General features: G+C 36.2%; 20 non-coding genes across 20 annotated transcripts; all 20 read right to left on the bottom strand.

The window, feature by feature from the left end:
• Positions 1-71: 71 nt before the first annotated feature.
• On the bottom strand, positions 72-286 carry LOC143984635 (small nucleolar RNA U3). Its single transcript, XR_013275006.1, has one exon. It is a non-coding gene; the product is annotated as a small nucleolar RNA U3 (small nucleolar RNA).
• Positions 287-976: 690 nt separating this feature from the next.
• Positions 977-1,191, bottom strand: LOC143984933 (small nucleolar RNA U3). The gene has a single exon (XR_013275264.1). It is a non-coding gene; the product is annotated as a small nucleolar RNA U3 (small nucleolar RNA).
• A 694-nt stretch (positions 1,192-1,885) lies between these two features.
• LOC143984634 (small nucleolar RNA U3) lies at positions 1,886-2,100 on the bottom strand. Its single transcript, XR_013275005.1, has one exon. It is a non-coding gene; the product is annotated as a small nucleolar RNA U3 (small nucleolar RNA).
• A 693-nt stretch (positions 2,101-2,793) lies between these two features.
• On the bottom strand, positions 2,794-3,008 carry LOC143984633 (small nucleolar RNA U3). The gene has a single exon (XR_013275004.1). It is a non-coding gene; the product is annotated as a small nucleolar RNA U3 (small nucleolar RNA).
• A 693-nt stretch (positions 3,009-3,701) lies between these two features.
• On the bottom strand, positions 3,702-3,916 carry LOC143984632 (small nucleolar RNA U3). The gene has a single exon (XR_013275003.1). It is a non-coding gene; the product is annotated as a small nucleolar RNA U3 (small nucleolar RNA).
• A 690-nt stretch (positions 3,917-4,606) lies between these two features.
• LOC143984922 (small nucleolar RNA U3) lies at positions 4,607-4,822 on the bottom strand. Its single transcript, XR_013275254.1, has one exon. It is a non-coding gene; the product is annotated as a small nucleolar RNA U3 (small nucleolar RNA).
• A 694-nt stretch (positions 4,823-5,516) lies between these two features.
• Positions 5,517-5,731, bottom strand: LOC143984631 (small nucleolar RNA U3). The gene has a single exon (XR_013275002.1). It is a non-coding gene; the product is annotated as a small nucleolar RNA U3 (small nucleolar RNA).
• Positions 5,732-6,424: 693 nt separating this feature from the next.
• On the bottom strand, positions 6,425-6,639 carry LOC143984630 (small nucleolar RNA U3). The gene has a single exon (XR_013275001.1). It is a non-coding gene; the product is annotated as a small nucleolar RNA U3 (small nucleolar RNA).
• Positions 6,640-7,329: 690 nt separating this feature from the next.
• On the bottom strand, positions 7,330-7,544 carry LOC143984926 (small nucleolar RNA U3). Its single transcript, XR_013275258.1, has one exon. It is a non-coding gene; the product is annotated as a small nucleolar RNA U3 (small nucleolar RNA).
• Positions 7,545-8,237: 693 nt separating this feature from the next.
• LOC143984628 (small nucleolar RNA U3) lies at positions 8,238-8,452 on the bottom strand. Its single transcript, XR_013275000.1, has one exon. It is a non-coding gene; the product is annotated as a small nucleolar RNA U3 (small nucleolar RNA).
• A 693-nt stretch (positions 8,453-9,145) lies between these two features.
• LOC143984627 (small nucleolar RNA U3) lies at positions 9,146-9,360 on the bottom strand. The gene has a single exon (XR_013274999.1). It is a non-coding gene; the product is annotated as a small nucleolar RNA U3 (small nucleolar RNA).
• A 690-nt stretch (positions 9,361-10,050) lies between these two features.
• On the bottom strand, positions 10,051-10,265 carry LOC143984626 (small nucleolar RNA U3). The gene has a single exon (XR_013274998.1). It is a non-coding gene; the product is annotated as a small nucleolar RNA U3 (small nucleolar RNA).
• Positions 10,266-10,954: 689 nt separating this feature from the next.
• LOC143984928 (small nucleolar RNA U3) lies at positions 10,955-11,169 on the bottom strand. The gene has a single exon (XR_013275260.1). It is a non-coding gene; the product is annotated as a small nucleolar RNA U3 (small nucleolar RNA).
• A 689-nt stretch (positions 11,170-11,858) lies between these two features.
• On the bottom strand, positions 11,859-12,074 carry LOC143985196 (small nucleolar RNA U3). Its single transcript, XR_013275490.1, has one exon. It is a non-coding gene; the product is annotated as a small nucleolar RNA U3 (small nucleolar RNA).
• A 689-nt stretch (positions 12,075-12,763) lies between these two features.
• LOC143984625 (small nucleolar RNA U3) lies at positions 12,764-12,978 on the bottom strand. Its single transcript, XR_013274997.1, has one exon. It is a non-coding gene; the product is annotated as a small nucleolar RNA U3 (small nucleolar RNA).
• A 693-nt stretch (positions 12,979-13,671) lies between these two features.
• LOC143985176 (small nucleolar RNA U3) lies at positions 13,672-13,886 on the bottom strand. Its single transcript, XR_013275472.1, has one exon. It is a non-coding gene; the product is annotated as a small nucleolar RNA U3 (small nucleolar RNA).
• Positions 13,887-14,576: 690 nt separating this feature from the next.
• Positions 14,577-14,791, bottom strand: LOC143986426 (small nucleolar RNA U3). The gene has a single exon (XR_013276520.1). It is a non-coding gene; the product is annotated as a small nucleolar RNA U3 (small nucleolar RNA).
• Positions 14,792-15,482: 691 nt separating this feature from the next.
• LOC143984624 (small nucleolar RNA U3) lies at positions 15,483-15,697 on the bottom strand. The gene has a single exon (XR_013274996.1). It is a non-coding gene; the product is annotated as a small nucleolar RNA U3 (small nucleolar RNA).
• A 691-nt stretch (positions 15,698-16,388) lies between these two features.
• LOC143984623 (small nucleolar RNA U3) lies at positions 16,389-16,603 on the bottom strand. Its single transcript, XR_013274995.1, has one exon. It is a non-coding gene; the product is annotated as a small nucleolar RNA U3 (small nucleolar RNA).
• Positions 16,604-17,294: 691 nt separating this feature from the next.
• On the bottom strand, positions 17,295-17,509 carry LOC143984622 (small nucleolar RNA U3). The gene has a single exon (XR_013274994.1). It is a non-coding gene; the product is annotated as a small nucleolar RNA U3 (small nucleolar RNA).
• Between the last annotated feature and the right edge of the window lie 350 nt (positions 17,510-17,859).

Below are 17,859 nucleotides of genomic sequence, written 5' to 3'. Positions count from 1 at the left end.
AAATAGACAAAAACACAAACTTGCAAACTCAGCTGTTTTTAAAACAAAAATAGACATTTAGCATTCAAACAACCACTCTGAATGAGTTCCCGCCAGCCATCTTCCCATCAGGAAAGATGACCAAGTCATCAAATGGTGGCAGCATCTGCAGAGAGCAGCACTGCCAACAGCAGTCCTAATGAGACAAGAACCCTAAAATTCATCATCGTGGAAGGTGAGTATGGACACTTTCGAGCACATTTCTCCCTTTGCATTCTACAGAAATGATCCCTGAAAATATAGTCCTACCTTGACAAATCATAGATTTCAGCAACATTTTAATCACTATTCCTTCAACAAATTGTGAACATGTTTGTCAAAATCCAATGTAAACTACTTGTAGAAATCAAGTAGTAATAATTAATATGCCTGTTTGCCAATGTCCTATTCTAAAGAAAAATAATTTTGCAATTCTTTTCTCTCAAATTGTAACATTTCTTGATGCCTTATATTGGCTATCTTGATTCTTTTGGATGTCCTTTTGGTAAGCCGAGCAAAGTTTTAACAGCACCTCACAGTCTTGTTCAGCGCAGTAACAGGAGAAACTAAAACACAGATGGAGTATTTTTGTTTCCACCACTTTAAAAACAGAATGGTCTGGCATGTTTCTTTTGCTTCCGAAAGAATGGTTTGTCAGTGATGACAGTATTTTCTTTATCTTTTTAACATATAAAGCACCATAATTTTTCCTTGGGTTCCGTGAGCGTTGTTTCAGTTTTGCAATTCCTCCAAGCGCAGAAGCCAAAGGAAAAACATTGGCAGCTACTGCGTGTCACACTGCAAATAATCTTCCCACATAGAAGTATAATGTCATTTTTTTCCTTTCCATCTGACAAATACAGAAAAAAAAAAAAGCATAGTTTTCAAAATAGACAAAAACACAAACTTGCAAACTCAGCTGTTTTTAAAACAAAAATAGACATTTAGCATTCAAACAACCACTCTGAATGAGTTCCCGCCAGCCATCTTCCCATCAGGAAAGATGACCAAGTCATCAAATGGTGGCAGGATCTGCAGAGAGCAGCACTGCCAACAGCAGTCCTAATGAGACAAGAACCCTAAAATTCATCATCGTGGAAGGTGAGTATGGACACTTTCGAGCACATTTCTCCCTTTGCATTCTACAGAAATGATCCCTGAAAATATAGTCCTACCTTGACAAATCAAAGATTTCAGCAACATTTTAATCACTATTCCTTCAACAAATTGTGAACATGTTTGTCAAAATCCAATGTAAACTACTTGTAGAAATCAAGTAGTAATAATTAATATGCCTGTTTGCCAATGTCCTATTCTAAAGAAAAATAATTTTGCAATTCTTTTCTCTCAAATTGTAACATTTCTTGATGCCTTATATTGGCTATCTTGATTCTTTTGGATGTCCTTTTGGTAAGCCGAGCAAAGTTTTAACAGCACCTCACAGTCTTGTTCAGCGCAGTAACAGGAGAAACTAAAACACAGATGGAGTATTTTTGTTTCCACCACTTTAAAAACAGAATGGTCTGGCATGTTTCTTTTGCTTCCGAAAGAATGGTTTGTCAGTGATGACAGTATTTTCTTTATCTTTTTAACATATAAAGCACCATAATTTTTCCTTGGGTTCCGTGAGCGTTGTTTCAGTTTTGCAATTCCTCCAAGCGCAGAAGCCAAAGGAAAAACATTGGCAGCTACTGCGTGTCACACTGCAAATAATCTTCCCACATAGAAGTATAATGTCATTTTTTTCCTTTCCATCTGACAAATACAAAAAAAAAAAAAAAAAAGCATAGTTTTCAAAATAGACAAAAACACAAACTTGCAAACTCAGCTGTTTTTAAAACAAAAATAGACATTTAGCATTCAAACAACCACTCTGAATGAGTTCCCGCCAGCCATCTTCCCATCAGGAAAGATGACCAAGTCATCAAATGGTGGCAGCATCTGCAGAGAGCAGCACTGCCAACAGCAGTCCTAATGAGACAAGAACCCTAAAATTCATCATCGTGGAAGGTGAGTATGGACACTTTCGAGCACATTTCTCCCTTTGCATTCTACAGAAATGATCCCTGAAAATATAGTCCTACCTTGACAAATCAAAGATTTCAGCAACATTTTAATCACTATTCCTTCAACAAATTGTGAACATGTTTGTCAAAATCCAATGTAAACTACTTGTAGAAATCAAGTAGTAATAATTAATATGCCTGTTTGCCAATGTCCTATTCTAAAGAAAAATAATTTAGCAATTCTTTTCTCTCAAATTGTAACATTTCTTGATGCCTTATATTGGCTATCTTGATTCTTTTGGATGTCCTTTTGGTAAGCCGAGCAAAGTTTTAACAGCACCTCACAGTCTTGTTCAGCGCAGTAACAGGAGAAACTAAAACACAGATGGAGTATTTTTGTTTCCACCACTTTAAAAACAGAATGGTCTGGCATGTTTCTTTTGCTTCCGAAAGAATGGTTTGTCAGTGATGACAGTATTTTCTTTATCTTTTTAACATATAAAGCACCATAATTTTTCCTTGGGTTCCGTGAGCGTTGTTTCAGTTTTGCAATTCCTCCAAGCGCAGAAGCCAAAGGAAAAACATTGGCAGCTACTGCGTGTCACACTGCAAATAATCTTCCCACATAGAAGTATAATGTCATTTTTTTCCTTTCCATCTGACAAATACAAAAAAAAAAAAAAAAAGCATAGTTTTCAAAATAGACAAAAACACAAACTTGCAAACTCAGCTGTTTTTAAAACAAAAATAGACATTTAGCATTCAAACAACCACTCTGAATGAGTTCCCGCCAGCCATCTTCCCATCAGGAAAGATGACCAAGTCATCAAATGGTGGCAGCATCTGCAGAGAGCAGCACTGCCAACAGCAGTCCTAATGAGACAAGAACCCTAAAATTCATCATCGTGGAAGGTGAGTATGGACACTTTCGAGCACATTTCTCCCTTTGCATTCTACAGAAATGATCCCTGAAAATATAGTCCTACCTTGACAAATCATAGATTTCAGCAACATTTTAATCACTATTCCTTCAACAAATTGTGAACATGTTTGTCAAAATCCAATGTAAACTACTTGTAGAAATCAAGTAGTAATAATTAATATGCCTGTTTGCCAATGTCCTATTCTAAAGAAAAATAATTTTGCAATTCTTTTCTCTCAAATTGTAACATTTCTTGATGCCTTATATTGGCTATCTTGATTCTTTTGGATGTCCTTTTGGTAAGCCGAGCAAAGTTTTAACAGCACCTCACAGTCTTGTTCAGCGCAGTAACAGGAGAAACTAAAACACAGATGGAGTATTTTTGTTTCCACCACTTTAAAAACAGAATGGTCTGGCATGTTTCTTTTGCTTCCGAAAGAATGGTTTGTCAGTGATGACAGTATTTTCTTTATCTTTTTAACATATAAAGCACCATAATTTTTCCTTGGGTTCCGTGAGCGTTGTTTCAGTTTTGCAATTCCTCCAAGCGCAGAAGCCAAAGGAAAAACATTGGCAGCTACTGCGTGTCACACTGCAAATAATCTTCCCACATAGAAGTATAATGTCATTTTTTTCCTTTCCATCTGACAAATACAAAAAAAAAAAGAAAAAGCATAGTTTTCAAAATAGACAAAAACACAAACTTGCAAACTCAGCTGTTTTTAAAACAAAAATAGACATTTAGCATTCAAACAACCACTCTGAATGAGTTCCCGCCAGCCATCTTCCCATCAGGAAAGATGACCAAGTCATCAAATGGTGGCAGCATCTGCAGAGAGCAGCACTGCCAACAGCAGTCCTAATGAGACAAGAACCCTAAAATTCATCATCGTGGAAGGTGAGTATGGACACTTTCGAGCACATTTCTCCCTTTGCATTCTACAGAAATGATCCCTGAAAATATAGTCCTACCTTGACAAATCATAGATTTCAGCAACATTTTAATCACTATTCCTTCAACAAATTGTGAACATGTTTGTCAAAATCCAATGTAAACTACTTGTAGAAATCAAGTAGTAATAATTAATATGCCTGTTTGCCAATGTCCTATTCTAAAGAAAAATAATTTTGCAATTCTTTTCTCTCAAATTGTAACATTTCTTGATGCCTTATATTGGCTATCTTGATTCTTTTGGATGTCCTTTTGGTAAGCCGAGCAAAGTTTTAACAGCACCTCACAGTCTTGTTCAGCGCAGTAACAGGAGAAACTAAAACACAGATGGAGTATTTTTGTTTCCACCACTTTAAAAACAGAATGGTCTGGCATGTTTCTTTTGCTTCCGAAAGAATGGTTTGTCAGTGATGACAGTATTTTCTTTATCTTTTTAACATATAAAGCACCATAATTTTTCCTTGGGTTCCGTGAGCGTTGTTTCAGTTTTGCAATTCCTCCAAGCGCAGAAGCCAAAGGAAAAACATTGGCAGCTACTGCGTGTCACACTGCAAATAATCTTCCCACATAGAAGTATAATGTCATTTTTTTCCTTTCCATCTGACAAATACAGAAAAAAAAAAAAGCATAGTTTTCAAAATAGACAAAAACACAAACTTGCAAACTCAGCTGTTTTTAAAACAAAAATAGACATTTAGCATTCAAACAACCACTCTGAATGAGTTCCCGCCAGCCATCTTCCCATCAGGAAAGATTGACCAAGTCATCAAATGGTGGCAGCATCTGCAGAGAGCAGCACTGCCAACAGCAGTCCTAATGAGACAAGAACCCTAAAATTCATCATCGTGGAAGGTGAGTATGGACACTTTCGAGCACATTTCTCCCTTTGCATTCTACAGAAATGATCCCTGAAAATATAGTCCTACCTTGACAAATCAAAGATTTCAGCAACATTTTAATCACTATTCCTTCAACAAATTGTGAACATGTTTGTCAAAATCCAATGTAAACTACTTGTAGAAATCAAGTAGTAATAATTAATATGCCTGTTTGCCAATGTCCTATTCTAAAGAAAAATAATTTTGCAATTCTTTTCTCTCAAATTGTAACATTTCTTGATGCCTTATATTGGCTATCTTGATTCTTTTGGATGTCCTTTTGGTAAGCCGAGCAAAGTTTTAACAGCACCTCACAGTCTTGTTCAGCGCAGTAACAGGAGAAACTAAAACACAGATGGAGTATTTTTGTTTCCACCACTTTAAAAACAGAATGGTCTGGCATGTTTCTTTTGCTTCCGAAAGAATGGTTTGTCAGTGATGACAGTATTTTCTTTATCTTTTTAACATATAAAGCACCATAATTTTTCCTTGGGTTCCGTGAGCGTTGTTTCAGTTTTGCAATTCCTCCAAGCGCAGAAGCCAAAGGAAAAACATTGGCAGCTACTGCGTGTCACACTGCAAATAATCTTCCCACATAGAAGTATAATGTCATTTTTTTCCTTTCCATCTGACAAATACAAAAAAAAAAAAAAAAAAGCATAGTTTTCAAAATAGACAAAAACACAAACTTGCAAACTCAGCTGTTTTTAAAACAAAAATAGACATTTAGCATTCAAACAACCACTCTGAATGAGTTCCCGCCAGCCATCTTCCCATCAGGAAAGATGACCAAGTCATCAAATGGTGGCAGCATCTGCAGAGAGCAGCACTGCCAACAGCAGTCCTAATGAGACAAGAACCCTAAAATTCATCATCGTGGAAGGTGAGTATGGACACTTTCGAGCACATTTCTCCCTTTGCATTCTACAGAAATGATCCCTGAAAATATAGTCCTACCTTGACAAATCAAAGATTTCAGCAACATTTTAATCACTATTCCTTCAACAAATTGTGAACATGTTTGTCAAAATCCAATGTAAACTACTTGTAGAAATCAAGTAGTAATAATTAATATGCCTGTTTGCCAATGTCCTATTCTAAAGAAAAATAATTTAGCAATTCTTTTCTCTCAAATTGTAACATTTCTTGATGCCTTATATTGGCTATCTTGATTCTTTTGGATGTCCTTTTGGTAAGCCGAGCAAAGTTTTAACAGCACCTCACAGTCTTGTTCAGCGCAGTAACAGGAGAAACTAAAACACAGATGGAGTATTTTTGTTTCCACCACTTTAAAAACAGAATGGTCTGGCATGTTTCTTTTGCTTCCGAAAGAATGGTTTGTCAGTGATGACAGTATTTTCTTTATCTTTTTAACATATAAAGCACCATAATTTTTCCTTGGGTTCCGTGAGCGTTGTTTCAGTTTTGCAATTCCTCCAAGCGCAGAAGCCAAAGGAAAAACATTGGCAGCTACTGCGTGTCACACTGCAAATAATCTTCCCACATAGAAGTATAATGTCATTTTTTTCCTTTCCATCTGACAAATACAAAAAAAAAAAAAAAAAGCATAGTTTTCAAAATAGACAAAAACACAAACTTGCAAACTCAGCTGTTTTTAAAACAAAAATAGACATTTAGCATTCAAACAACCACTCTGAATGAGTTCCCGCCAGCCATCTTCCCATCAGGAAAGATGACCAAGTCATCAAATGGTGGCAGCATCTGCAGAGAGCAGCACTGCCAACAGCAGTCCTAATGAGACAAGAACCCTAAAATTCATCATCGTGGAAGGTGAGTATGGACACTTTCGAGCACATTTCTCCCTTTGCATTCTACAGAAATGATCCCTGAAAATATAGTCCTACCTTGACAAATCATAGATTTCAGCAACATTTTAATCACTATTCCTTCAACAAATTGTGAACATGTTTGTCAAAATCCAATGTAAACTACTTGTAGAAATCAAGTAGTAATAATTAATATGCCTGTTTGCCAATGTCCTATTCTAAAGAAAAATAATTTTGCAATTCTTTTCTCTCAAATTGTAACATTTCTTGATGCCTTATATTGGCTATCTTGATTCTTTTGGATGTCCTTTTGGTAAGCCGAGCAAAGTTTTAACAGCACCTCACAGTCTTGTTCAGCGCAGTAACAGGAGAAACTAAAACACAGATGGAGTATTTTTGTTTCCACCACTTTAAAAACAGAATGGTCTGGCATGTTTCTTTTGCTTCCGAAAGAATGGTTTGTCAGTGATGACAGTATTTTCTTTATCTTTTTAACATATAAAGCACCATAATTTTTCCTTGGGTTCCGTGAGCGTTGTTTCAGTTTTGCAATTCCTCCAAGCGCAGAAGCCAAAGGAAAAACATTGGCAGCTACTGCGTGTCACACTGCAAATAATCTTCCCACATAGAAGTATAATGTCATTTTTTTCCTTTCCATCTGACAAATACAGAAAAAAAAAAAAGCATAGTTTTCAAAATAGACAAAAACACAAACTTGCAAACTCAGCTGTTTTTAAAACAAAAATAGACATTTAGCATTCAAACAACCACTCTGAATGAGTTCCCGCCAGCCATCTTCCCATCAGGAAAGATGACCAAGTCATCAAATGGTGGCAGGATCTGCAGAGAGCAGCACTGCCAACAGCAGTCCTAATGAGACAAGAACCCTAAAATTCATCATCGTGGAAGGTGAGTATGAACACTTTCGAGCACATTTCTCCCTTTGCATTCTACAGAAATGATCCCTGAAAATATAGTCCTACCTTGACAAATCAAAGATTTCAGCAACATTTTAATCACTATTCCTTCAACAAATTGTGAACATGTTTGTCAAAATCCAATGTAAACTACTTGTAGAAATCAAGTAGTAATAATTAATATGCCTGTTTGCCAATGTCCTATTCTAAAGAAAAATAATTTTGCAATTCTTTTCTCTCAAATTGTAACATTTCTTGATGCCTTATATTGGCTATCTTGATTCTTTTGGATGTCCTTTTGGTAAGCCGAGCAAAGTTTTAACAGCACCTCACAGTCTTGTTCAGCGCAGTAACAGGAGAAACTAAAACACAGATGGAGTATTTTTGTTTCCACCACTTTAAAAACAGAATGGTCTGGCATGTTTCTTTTGCTTCCGGAAGAATGGTTTGTCAGTGATGACAGTATTTTCTTTATCTTTTTAACATATAAAGCACCATAATTTTTCCTTGGGTTCCGTGAGCGTTGTTTCAGTTTTGCAATTCCTCCAAGCGCAGAAGCCAAAGGAAAAACATTGGCAGCTACTGCGTGTCACACTGCAAATAATCTTCCCACATAGAAGTATAATGTCATTTTTTTCCTTTCCATCTGACAAATACAAAAAAAAAAAAAAAAAGCATAGTTTTCAAAATAGACAAAAACACAAACTTGCAAACTCAGCTGTTTTTAAAACAAAAATAGACATTTAGCATTCAAACAACCACTCTGAATGAGTTCCCGCCAGCCATCTTCCCATCAGGAAAGATGACCAAGTCATCAAATGGTGGCAGCATCTGCAGAGAGCAGCACTGCCAACAGCAGTCCTAATGAGACAAGAACCCTAAAATTCATCATCGTGGAAGGTGAGTATGGACACTTTCGAGCACATTTCTCCCTTTGCATTCTACAGAAATGATCCCTGAAAATATAGTCCTACCTTGACAAATCAAAGATTTCAGCAACATTTTAATCACTATTCCTTCAACAAATTGTGAACATGTTTGTCAAAATCCAATGTAAACTACTTGTAGAAATCAAGTAGTAATAATTAATATGCCTGTTTGCCAATGTCCTATTCTAAAGAAAAATAATTTAGCAATTCTTTTCTCTCAAATTGTAACATTTCTTGATGCCTTATATTGGCTATCTTGATTCTTTTGGATGTCCTTTTGGTAAGCCGAGCAAAGTTTTAACAGCACCTCACAGTCTTGTTCAGCGCAGTAACAGGAGAAACTAAAACACAGATGGAGTATTTTTGTTTCCACCACTTTAAAAACAGAATGGTCTGGCATGTTTCTTTTGCTTCCGAAAGAATGGTTTGTCAGTGATGACAGTATTTTCTTTATCTTTTTAACATATAAAGCACCATAATTTTTCCTTGGGTTCCGTGAGCGTTGTTTCAGTTTTGCAATTCCTCCAAGCGCAGAAGCCAAAGGAAAAACATTGGCAGCTACTGCGTGTCACACTGCAAATAATCTTCCCACATAGAAGTATAATGTCATTTTTTTCCTTTCCATCTGACAAATACAAAAAAAAAAAAAAAAAGCATAGTTTTCAAAATAGACAAAAACACAAACTTGCAAACTCAGCTGTTTTTAAAACAAAAATAGACATTTAGCATTCAAACAACCACTCTGAATGAGTTCCCGCCAGCCATCTTCCCATCAGGAAAGATGACCAAGTCATCAAATGGTGGCAGCATCTGCAGAGAGCAGCACTGCCAACAGCAGTCCTAATGAGACAAGAACCCTAAAATTCATCATCGTGGAAGGTGAGTATGGACACTTTCGAGCACATTTCTCCCTTTGCATTCTACAGAAATGATCCCTGAAAATATAGTCCTACCTTGACAAATCATAGATTTCAGCAACATTTTAATCACTATTCCTTCAACAAATTGTGAACATGTTTGTCAAAATCCAATGTAAACTACTTGTAGAAATCAAGTAGTAATAATTAATATGCCTGTTTGCCAATGTCCTATTCTAAAGAAAAATAATTTTGCAATTCTTTTCTCTCAAATTGTAACATTTCTTGATGCCTTATATTGGCTATCTTGATTCTTTTGGATGTCCTTTTGGTAAGCCGAGCAAAGTTTTAACAGCACCTCACAGTCTTGTTCAGCGCAGTAACAGGAGAAACTAAAACACAGATGGAGTATTTTTGTTTCCACCACTTTAAAAACAGAATGGTCTGGCATGTTTCTTTTGCTTCCGAAAGAATGGTTTGTCAGTGATGACAGTATTTTCTTTATCTTTTTAACATATAAAGCACCATAATTTTTCCTTGGGTTCCGTGAGCGTTGTTTCAGTTTTACAATTCCTCCAAGCGCAGAAGCCAAAGGAAAAACATTGGCAGCTACTGCGTGTCACACTGCAAATAATCTTCCCACATAGAAGTATAATGTCATTTTTTTCCTTTCCATCTGACAAATACAGAAAAAAAAAAAAGCATAGTTTTCAAAATAGACAAAAACACAAACTTGCAAACTCAGCTGTTTTTAAAACAAAAATAGACATTTAGCATTCAAACAACCACTCTGAATGAGTTCCCGCCAGCCATCTTCCCATCAGGAAAGATGACCAAGTCATCAAATGGTGGCAGCATCTGCAGAGAGCAGCACTGCCAACAGCAGTCCTAATGAGACAAGAACCCTAAAATTCATCATCGTGGAAGGTGAGTATGGACACTTTCGAGCACATTTCTCCCTTTGCATTCTACAGAAATGATCCCTGAAAATATAGTCCTACCTTGACAAATCAAAGATTTCAGCAACATTTTAATCACTATTCCTTCAACAAATTGTGAACATGTTTGTCAAAATCCAATGTAAACTACTTGTAGAAATCAAGTAGTAATAATTAATATGCCTGTTTGCCAATGTCCTATTCTAAAGAAAAATAATTTTGCAATTCTTTTCTCTCAAATTGTAACATTTCTTGATGCCTTATATTGGCTATCTTGATTCTTTTGGATGTCCTTTTGGTAAGCCGAGCAAAGTTTTAACAGCACCTCTCAGTCTTGTTCAGCGCAGTAACAGGAGAAACTAAAACACAGATGGAGTATTTTTGTTTCCACCACTTTAAAAACAGAATGGTCTGGCATGTTTCTTTTGCTTCCGAAAGAATGGTTTGTCAGTGATGACAGTATTTTCTTTATCTTTTTAACATATAAAGCACCATCATTTTTCCTTGGGTTCCGTGAGCGTTGTTTCAGTTTTGCAATTCCTCCAAGCGCAGAAGCCAAAGGAAAAACATTGGCAGCTACTGCGTGTCACACTGCAAATAATCTTCCCACATAGAAGTATAATGTCATTTTTTTCCTTTCCATCTGACAAATACAAAAAAAAAAAAAGCATAGTTTTCAAAATAGACAAAAACACAAACTTGCAAACTCAGCTGTTTTTAAAACAAAAATAGACATTTAGCATTCAAACAACCACTCTGAATGAGTTCCCGCCAGCCATCTTCCCATCAGGAAAGATGACCAAGTCATCAAATGGTGGCAGCATCTGCAGAGAGCAGCACTGCCAACAGCAGTCCTAATGAGACAAGAACCCTAAAATTCATCATCGTGGAAGGTGAGCATGGACACTTTCGAGCACATTTCTCCCTTTGCATTCTACAGAAATGATCCCCGAAAATATAATCCTACCTTGACAAATCAAAGATTTCAGCAACATTTTAATCACTATTCCTTCAACAAATTGTGAACATGTTTGTCAAAATCCAATGTAAACTACTTGTAGAAATCAAGTAGTAATAATTAATATGCCTGTTTGCCAATGTCCTATTCTAAAGAAAAATAATTTTGCAATTCTTTTCTCTCAAATTGTAACATTTCTTGATGCCTTATATTGGCTATCTTGATTCTTTTGGATGTCCTTTTGGTAAGCCGAGCAAAGTTTTAACAGCACCTCACAGTCTTGTTCAGCGCAGTAACAGGAGAAACTAAAACACAGATGGAGTATTTTTGTTTCCACCACTTTAAAAACAGAATGGTCTGGCATGTTTCTTTTGCTTCCGAAAGAATGGTTTGTCAGTGATGACAGTATTTTCTTTATCTTTTTAACATATAAAGCACCATAATTTTTCCTTGGGTTCCGTGAGCGTTGTTTCAGTTTTGCAATTCCTCCAAGCGCAGAAGCCAAAGGAAAAACATTGGCAGCTACTGCGTGTCACACTGCAAATAATCTTCCCACATAGAAGTATAATGTCATTTTTTTCCTTTCCATCTGACAAATACAAAAAAAAAAAAAGCATAGTTTTCAAAATAGACAAAAACACAAACTTGCAAACTCAACTGTTTTTAAAACAAAAATAGACATTTAGCATTCAAACAACCACTCTGAATGAGTTCCCGCCAGCCATCTTCCCATCAGGAAAGATGACCAAGTCATCAAATGGTGGCAGCATCTGCAGAGAGCAGCACTGCCAACAGCAGTCCTAATGAGAAAAAAAACCCTAAAATTCATCATCGTGGAAGGTGAGTATGGACACTTTCGAGCACATTTCTCCCTTTGCATTCTACAGAAATGATCCCTGAAAATATAGTCCTACCTTGACAAATCAAAGATTTCCGCAACATTTTAATCACTATTCCTTCAACAAATTGTGAACATGTTTGTCAAAATCCAATGTAAACTACTTGTAGAAATCAAGTAGTAATAATTAATATGCCTGTTTGCCAATGTCCTATTCTAAAGAAAAATAATTTTGCAATTCTTTTCTCTCAAATTGTAACATTTCTTGATGCCTTATATTGGCTATCTTGATTCTTTTGGATGTCCTTTTGGTAAGCCGAGCAAAGTTTTAACAGCACCTCACAGTCTTGTTCAGCGCAGTAACAGGAGAAACTAAAACACAGATGGAGTATTTTTGTTTCCACCACTTTAAAAACAGAATGGTCTGGCATGTTTCTTTTGCTTCCGAAAGAATGGTTTGTCAGTGATGACAGTATTTTCTTTATCTTTTTAACATATAAAGCACCATAATTTTTCCTTGGGTTCCGTGAGCGTTGTTTCAGTTTTGCAATTCCTCCAAGCGCAGAAGCCAAAGGAAAAACATTGGCAGCTACTGCGTGTCACACTGCAAATAATCTTCCCACATAGAAGTATAATGTCATTTTTTTCCTTTCCATCTGACAAAAAAAAAAAAAAAAAAAGCATAGTTTTCAAAATAGACAAAAACACAAACTTGCAAACTCAGCTGTTTTTAAAACAAAAATAGACATTTAGCATTCAAACAACCACTCTGAATGAGTTCCCGCCAGCCATCTTCCCATCAGGAAAGATGACCAAGTCATCAAATGGTGGCAGCATCTGCAGAGAGCAGCACTGCCAACAGCAGTCCTAATGAGACAAGAACCCTAAAATTCATCATCGTGGAAGGTGAGTATGGACACTTTCGAGCACATTTCTCCCTTTGCATTCTACAGAAATGATCCCTGAAAATATAGTCCTACCTTGACAAATCAAAGATTTCAGCAACATTTTAATCACTATTCCTTCAACAAATTGTGAACATGTTTGTCAAAATCCAATGTAAACTACTTGTAGAAATCAAGTAGTTATAATTAATATGCCTGTTTGCCAATGTCCTATTCTAAAGAAAAATAATTTTGCAATTCTTTTCTCTCAAATTGTAACATTTCTTGATGCCTTATATTGGCTATCTTGATTCTTTTGGATGTCCTTTTGGTAAGCCGAGCAAAGTTTTAACAGCACCTCACAGTCTTGTTCAGCGCAGTAACAGGAGAAACTAAAACACAGATGGAGTATTTTTGTTTCCACCACTTTAAAAACAGAATGGTCTGGCATGTTTCTTTTGCTTCCGAAAGAATGGTTTGTCAGTGATGACAGTATTTTCTTTATCTTTTTAACATATAAAGCACCATAATTTTTCCTTGGGTTCCGTGAGCGTTGTTTCAGTTTTGCAATTCCTCCAAGCGCAGAAGCCAAAGGAAAAACATTGGCAGCTACTGCGTGTCACACTGCAAATAATCTTCCCACATAGAAGTATAATGTCATTTTTTTCCTTTCCATCTGACAAATACAAAAAAAAAAAAAAAAAGCATAGTTTTCAAAATAGACAAAAACACAAACTTGCAAACTCAGCTGTTTTTAAAACAAAAATAGACATCTAGCATTCAAACAACCACTCTGAATGAGTTCCCGCCAGCCATCTTCCCATCAGGAAAGATGACCAAGTCATCAAATGGTGGCAGCATCTGCAGAGAGCAGCACTGCCAACAGCAGTCCTAATGAGACAAAAACCCTAAAATTGATCATCGTGGAAGGTGAGTATGGACACTTTCGAGCACATTTCTCCCTTTGCATTCTACAGAAATGATCGCTGAAAATATAGTCCTACCTTGACAAATCAAAGATTTCAGCAACATTTTAATCACTATTCCTTCAACAAATTGTGAACATGTTTGTCAAAATCCAATGTAAACTACTTGTAGAAATCAAGTAGTAATAATTAATATGCCTGTTTGCCAATGTCCTATTCTAAATAAAAATAATTTTGCAATTCTTTTCTCTCAAATTGTAACATTTCTTGATGCCTTATATTGGCTATCTTGATTCTTTTGGATGTCCTTTTGGTAAGCCGAGCAAAGTTTTAACAGCACCTCACAGTCTTGTTCAGCGCAGTAACAGGAGAAACTAAAACACAGATGGAGTATTTTTGTTTCCACCACTTTAAAAACAGAATGGTCTGGCATGTTTCTTTTGCTTCCCAAAGAATGGTTTGTCAGTGATGACAGTATTTTCTTTATCTTTTTAACATATAAAGCACCATAATTTTTCCTTGGGTTCCGTGAGCGTTGTTTCAGTTTTGCAATTCCTCCAAGCGCAGAAGCCAAAGGAAAAACATTGGCAGCTACTGCGTGTCACACTGCAAATAATCTTCCCACATAGAAGTATAATGTCATTTTTTTCCTTTCCATCTGACAAATACAGAAAAAAAAAAAAGCATAGTTTTCAAAATAGACAAAAACACAAACTTGCAAACTCAGCTGTTTTTAAAACAAAAATAGACATTTAGCATTCAAACAACCACTCTGAATGAGTTCCCGCCAGCCATCTTCCCATCAGGAAAGATGACCAAGTCATCAAATGGTGGCAGCATCTGCAGAGAGCAGCACTGCCAACAGCAGTCCTAATGAGACAAGAACCCTAAAATTCATCATCGTGGATGGTGAGTATGGACACTTTCGAGCACATTTCTCCCTTTGCATTCTACAGAAATGATCCCTGAAAATATAGTCCTACCTTGACAAATCAAAGATTTCAGCAACATTTTAATCACTATTCCTTCAACAAATTGTGAACATGTTTGTCAAAATCCAATGTAAACTACTTGTAGAAATCAAGTAGTAATAATTAATATGCCTGTTTGCCAATGTCCTATTCTAAAGAAAAATAATTTAGCAATTCTTTTCTCTCAAATTGTAACATTTCTTGATGCCTTATATTGGCTATCTTGATTCTTTTGGATGTCCTTTTGGTAAGCCGAGCAAAGTTTTAACAGCACCTCACAGTCTTGTTCAGCGCAGTAACAGGAGAAACTAAAACACAGATGGAGTATTTTTGTTTCCACCACTTTAAAAACAGAATGGTCTGGCATGTTTCTTTTGCTTCCGAAAGAATGGTTTGTCAGTGATGACAGTATTTTCTTTATCTTTTTAACATATAAAGCACCATAATTTTTCCTTGGGTTCCGTGAGCGTTGTTTCAGTTTTGCAATTCCTCCAAGCGCAGAAGCCAAAGGAAAAACATTGGCAGCTACTGCGTGTCACACTGCAAATAATCTTCCCACATAGAAGTATAATGTCATTTTTTTCCTTTCCATCTGACAAATACAAAAAAAAAAAAAAAGCATAGTTTTCAAAATAGACAAAAACACAAACTTGCAAACTCAGCTGTTTTTAAAACAAAAATAGACATTTAGCATTCAAACAACCACTCTGAATGAGTTCCCGCCAGCCATCTTCCCATCAGGAAAGATGACCAAGTCATCAAATGGTGGCAGCATCTGCAGAGAGCAGCACTGCCAACAGCAGTCCTAATGAGACAAGAACCCTAAAATTCATCATCGTGGAAGGTGAGTATGGACACTTTCGAGCACATTTCTCCCTTTGCATTCTACAGAAATGATCCCTGAAAATATAGTCCTACCTTGACAAATCAAAGATTTCAGCAACATTTTAATCACTATTCCTTCAACAAATTGTGAACATGTTTGTCAAAATCCAATGTAAACTACTTGTAGAAATCAAGTAGTAATAATTAATATGCCTGTTTGCCAATGTCCTATTCTAAAGAAAAATAATTTTGCAATTCTTTTCTCTCAAATTGTAACATTTCTTGATGCCTTATATTGGCTATCTTGATTCTTTTGGATGTCCTTTTGGTAAGCCGAGCAAAGTTTTAACAGCACCTCACAGTCTTGTTCAGCGCAGTAACAGGAGAAACTAAAACACAGATGGAGTATTTTTGTTTCCACCACTTTAAAAACAGAATGGTCTGGCATGTTTCTTTTGCTTCCCAAAGAATGGTTTGTCAGTGATGACAGTATTTTCTTTATCTTTTTAACATATAAAGCACCATAATTTTTCCTTGGGTTCCGTGAGCGTTGTTTCAGTTTTGCAATTCCTCCAAGCGCAGAAGCCAAAGGAAAAACATTGGCAGCTACTGCGTGTCACACTGCAAATAATCTTCCCACATAGAAGTATAATGTCATTTTTTTCCTTTCCATCTGACAAATACAGAAAAAAAAAAAAAGCATAGTTTTCAAAATAGACAAAAACACAAACTTGCAAACTCAGCTGTTTTTAAAACAAAAATAGACATTTAGCATTCAAACAACCACTCTGAATGAGTTCCCGCCAGCCATCTTCCCATCAGGAAAGATGACCAAGTCATCAAATGGTGGCAGCATCTGCAGAGAGCAGCACTGCCAACAGCAGTCCTAATGAGACAAGAACCCTAAAATTCATCATCGTGGAAGGTGAGTATGGACACTTTCGAGCACATTTCTCCCTTTGCATTCTACAGAAATGATCCCTGAAAATATAGTCCTACCTTGACAAATCAAAGATTTCAGCAACATTTTAATCACTATTCCTTCAACAAATTGTGAACATGTTTGTCAAAATCCAATGTAAACTACTTGTAGAAATCAAGTAGTAATAATTAATATGCCTGTTTGCCAATGTCCTATTCTAAAGAAAAATAATTTTGCAATTCTTTTCTCTCAAATTGTAACATTTCTTGATGCCTTATATTGGCTATCTTGATTCTTTTGGATGTCCTTTTGGTAAGCCGAGCAAAGTTTTAACAGCACCTCACAGTCTTGTTCAGCGCAGTAACAGGAGAAACTAAAACACAGATGGAGTATTTTTGTTTCCACCACTTTAAAAACAGAATGGTCTGGCATGTTTCTTTTGCTTCCGAAAGAATGGTTTGTCAGTGATGACAGTATTTTCTTTATCTTTTTAACATATAAAGCACCATAATTTTTCCTTGGGTTCCGTGAGCGTTGTTTCAGTTTTGCAATTCCTCCAAGCGCAGAAGCCAAAGGAAAAACATTGGCAGCTACTGCGTGTCACACTGCAAATAATCTTCCCACATAGAAGTATAATGTCATTTTTTTCCTTTCCATCTGACAAATACAAAAAAAAAAAAAAAGCATAGTTTTCAAAATAGACAAAAACACAAACTTGCAAACTCAGCTGTTTTTAAAACAAAAATAGACATTTAGCATTCAAACAACCACTCTGAATGAGTTCCCGCCAGCCATCTTCCCATCAGGAAAGATGACCAAGTCATCAAATGGTGGCAGCATCTGCAGAGAGCAGCACTGCCAACAGCAGTCCTAATGAGACAAGAACCCTAAAATTCATCATCGTGGAAGGTGAGTATGGACACTTTCGAGCACATTTCTCCCTTTGCATTCTACAGAAATGATCCCTGAAAATATAGTCCTACCTTGACAAATCAAAGATTTCAGCAACATTTTAATCACTATTCCTTCAACAAATTGTGAACATGTTTGTCAAAATCCAATGTAAACTACTTGTAGAAATCAAGTAGTAATAATTAATATGCCTGTTTGCCAATGTCCTATTCTAAAGAAAAATAATTTTGCAATTCTTTTCTCTCAAATTGTAACATTTCTTGATGCCTTATATTGGCTATCTTGATTCTTTTGGATGTCCTTTTGGTAAGCCGAGCAAAGTTTTAACAGCACCTCACAGTCTTGTTCAGCGCAGTAACAGGAGAAACTAAAACACAGATGGAGTATTTTTGTTTCCACCACTTTAAAAACAGAATGGT

The sequence above is a fragment of the Lithobates pipiens genome, unplaced genomic scaffold, assembly GCF_037356315.1.
Source record: "Lithobates pipiens isolate NorthernLeopardFrog02 unplaced genomic scaffold, aLitPip1_a1.2 Scaffold_16, whole genome shotgun sequence".
Lineage (NCBI taxonomy): Eukaryota > Metazoa > Chordata > Amphibia > Anura > Ranidae > Lithobates > Lithobates pipiens.
The sequence above is the reverse complement of the archived record's forward strand: the minus strand, read 5'-3'. Positions and strand labels throughout refer to the sequence as shown.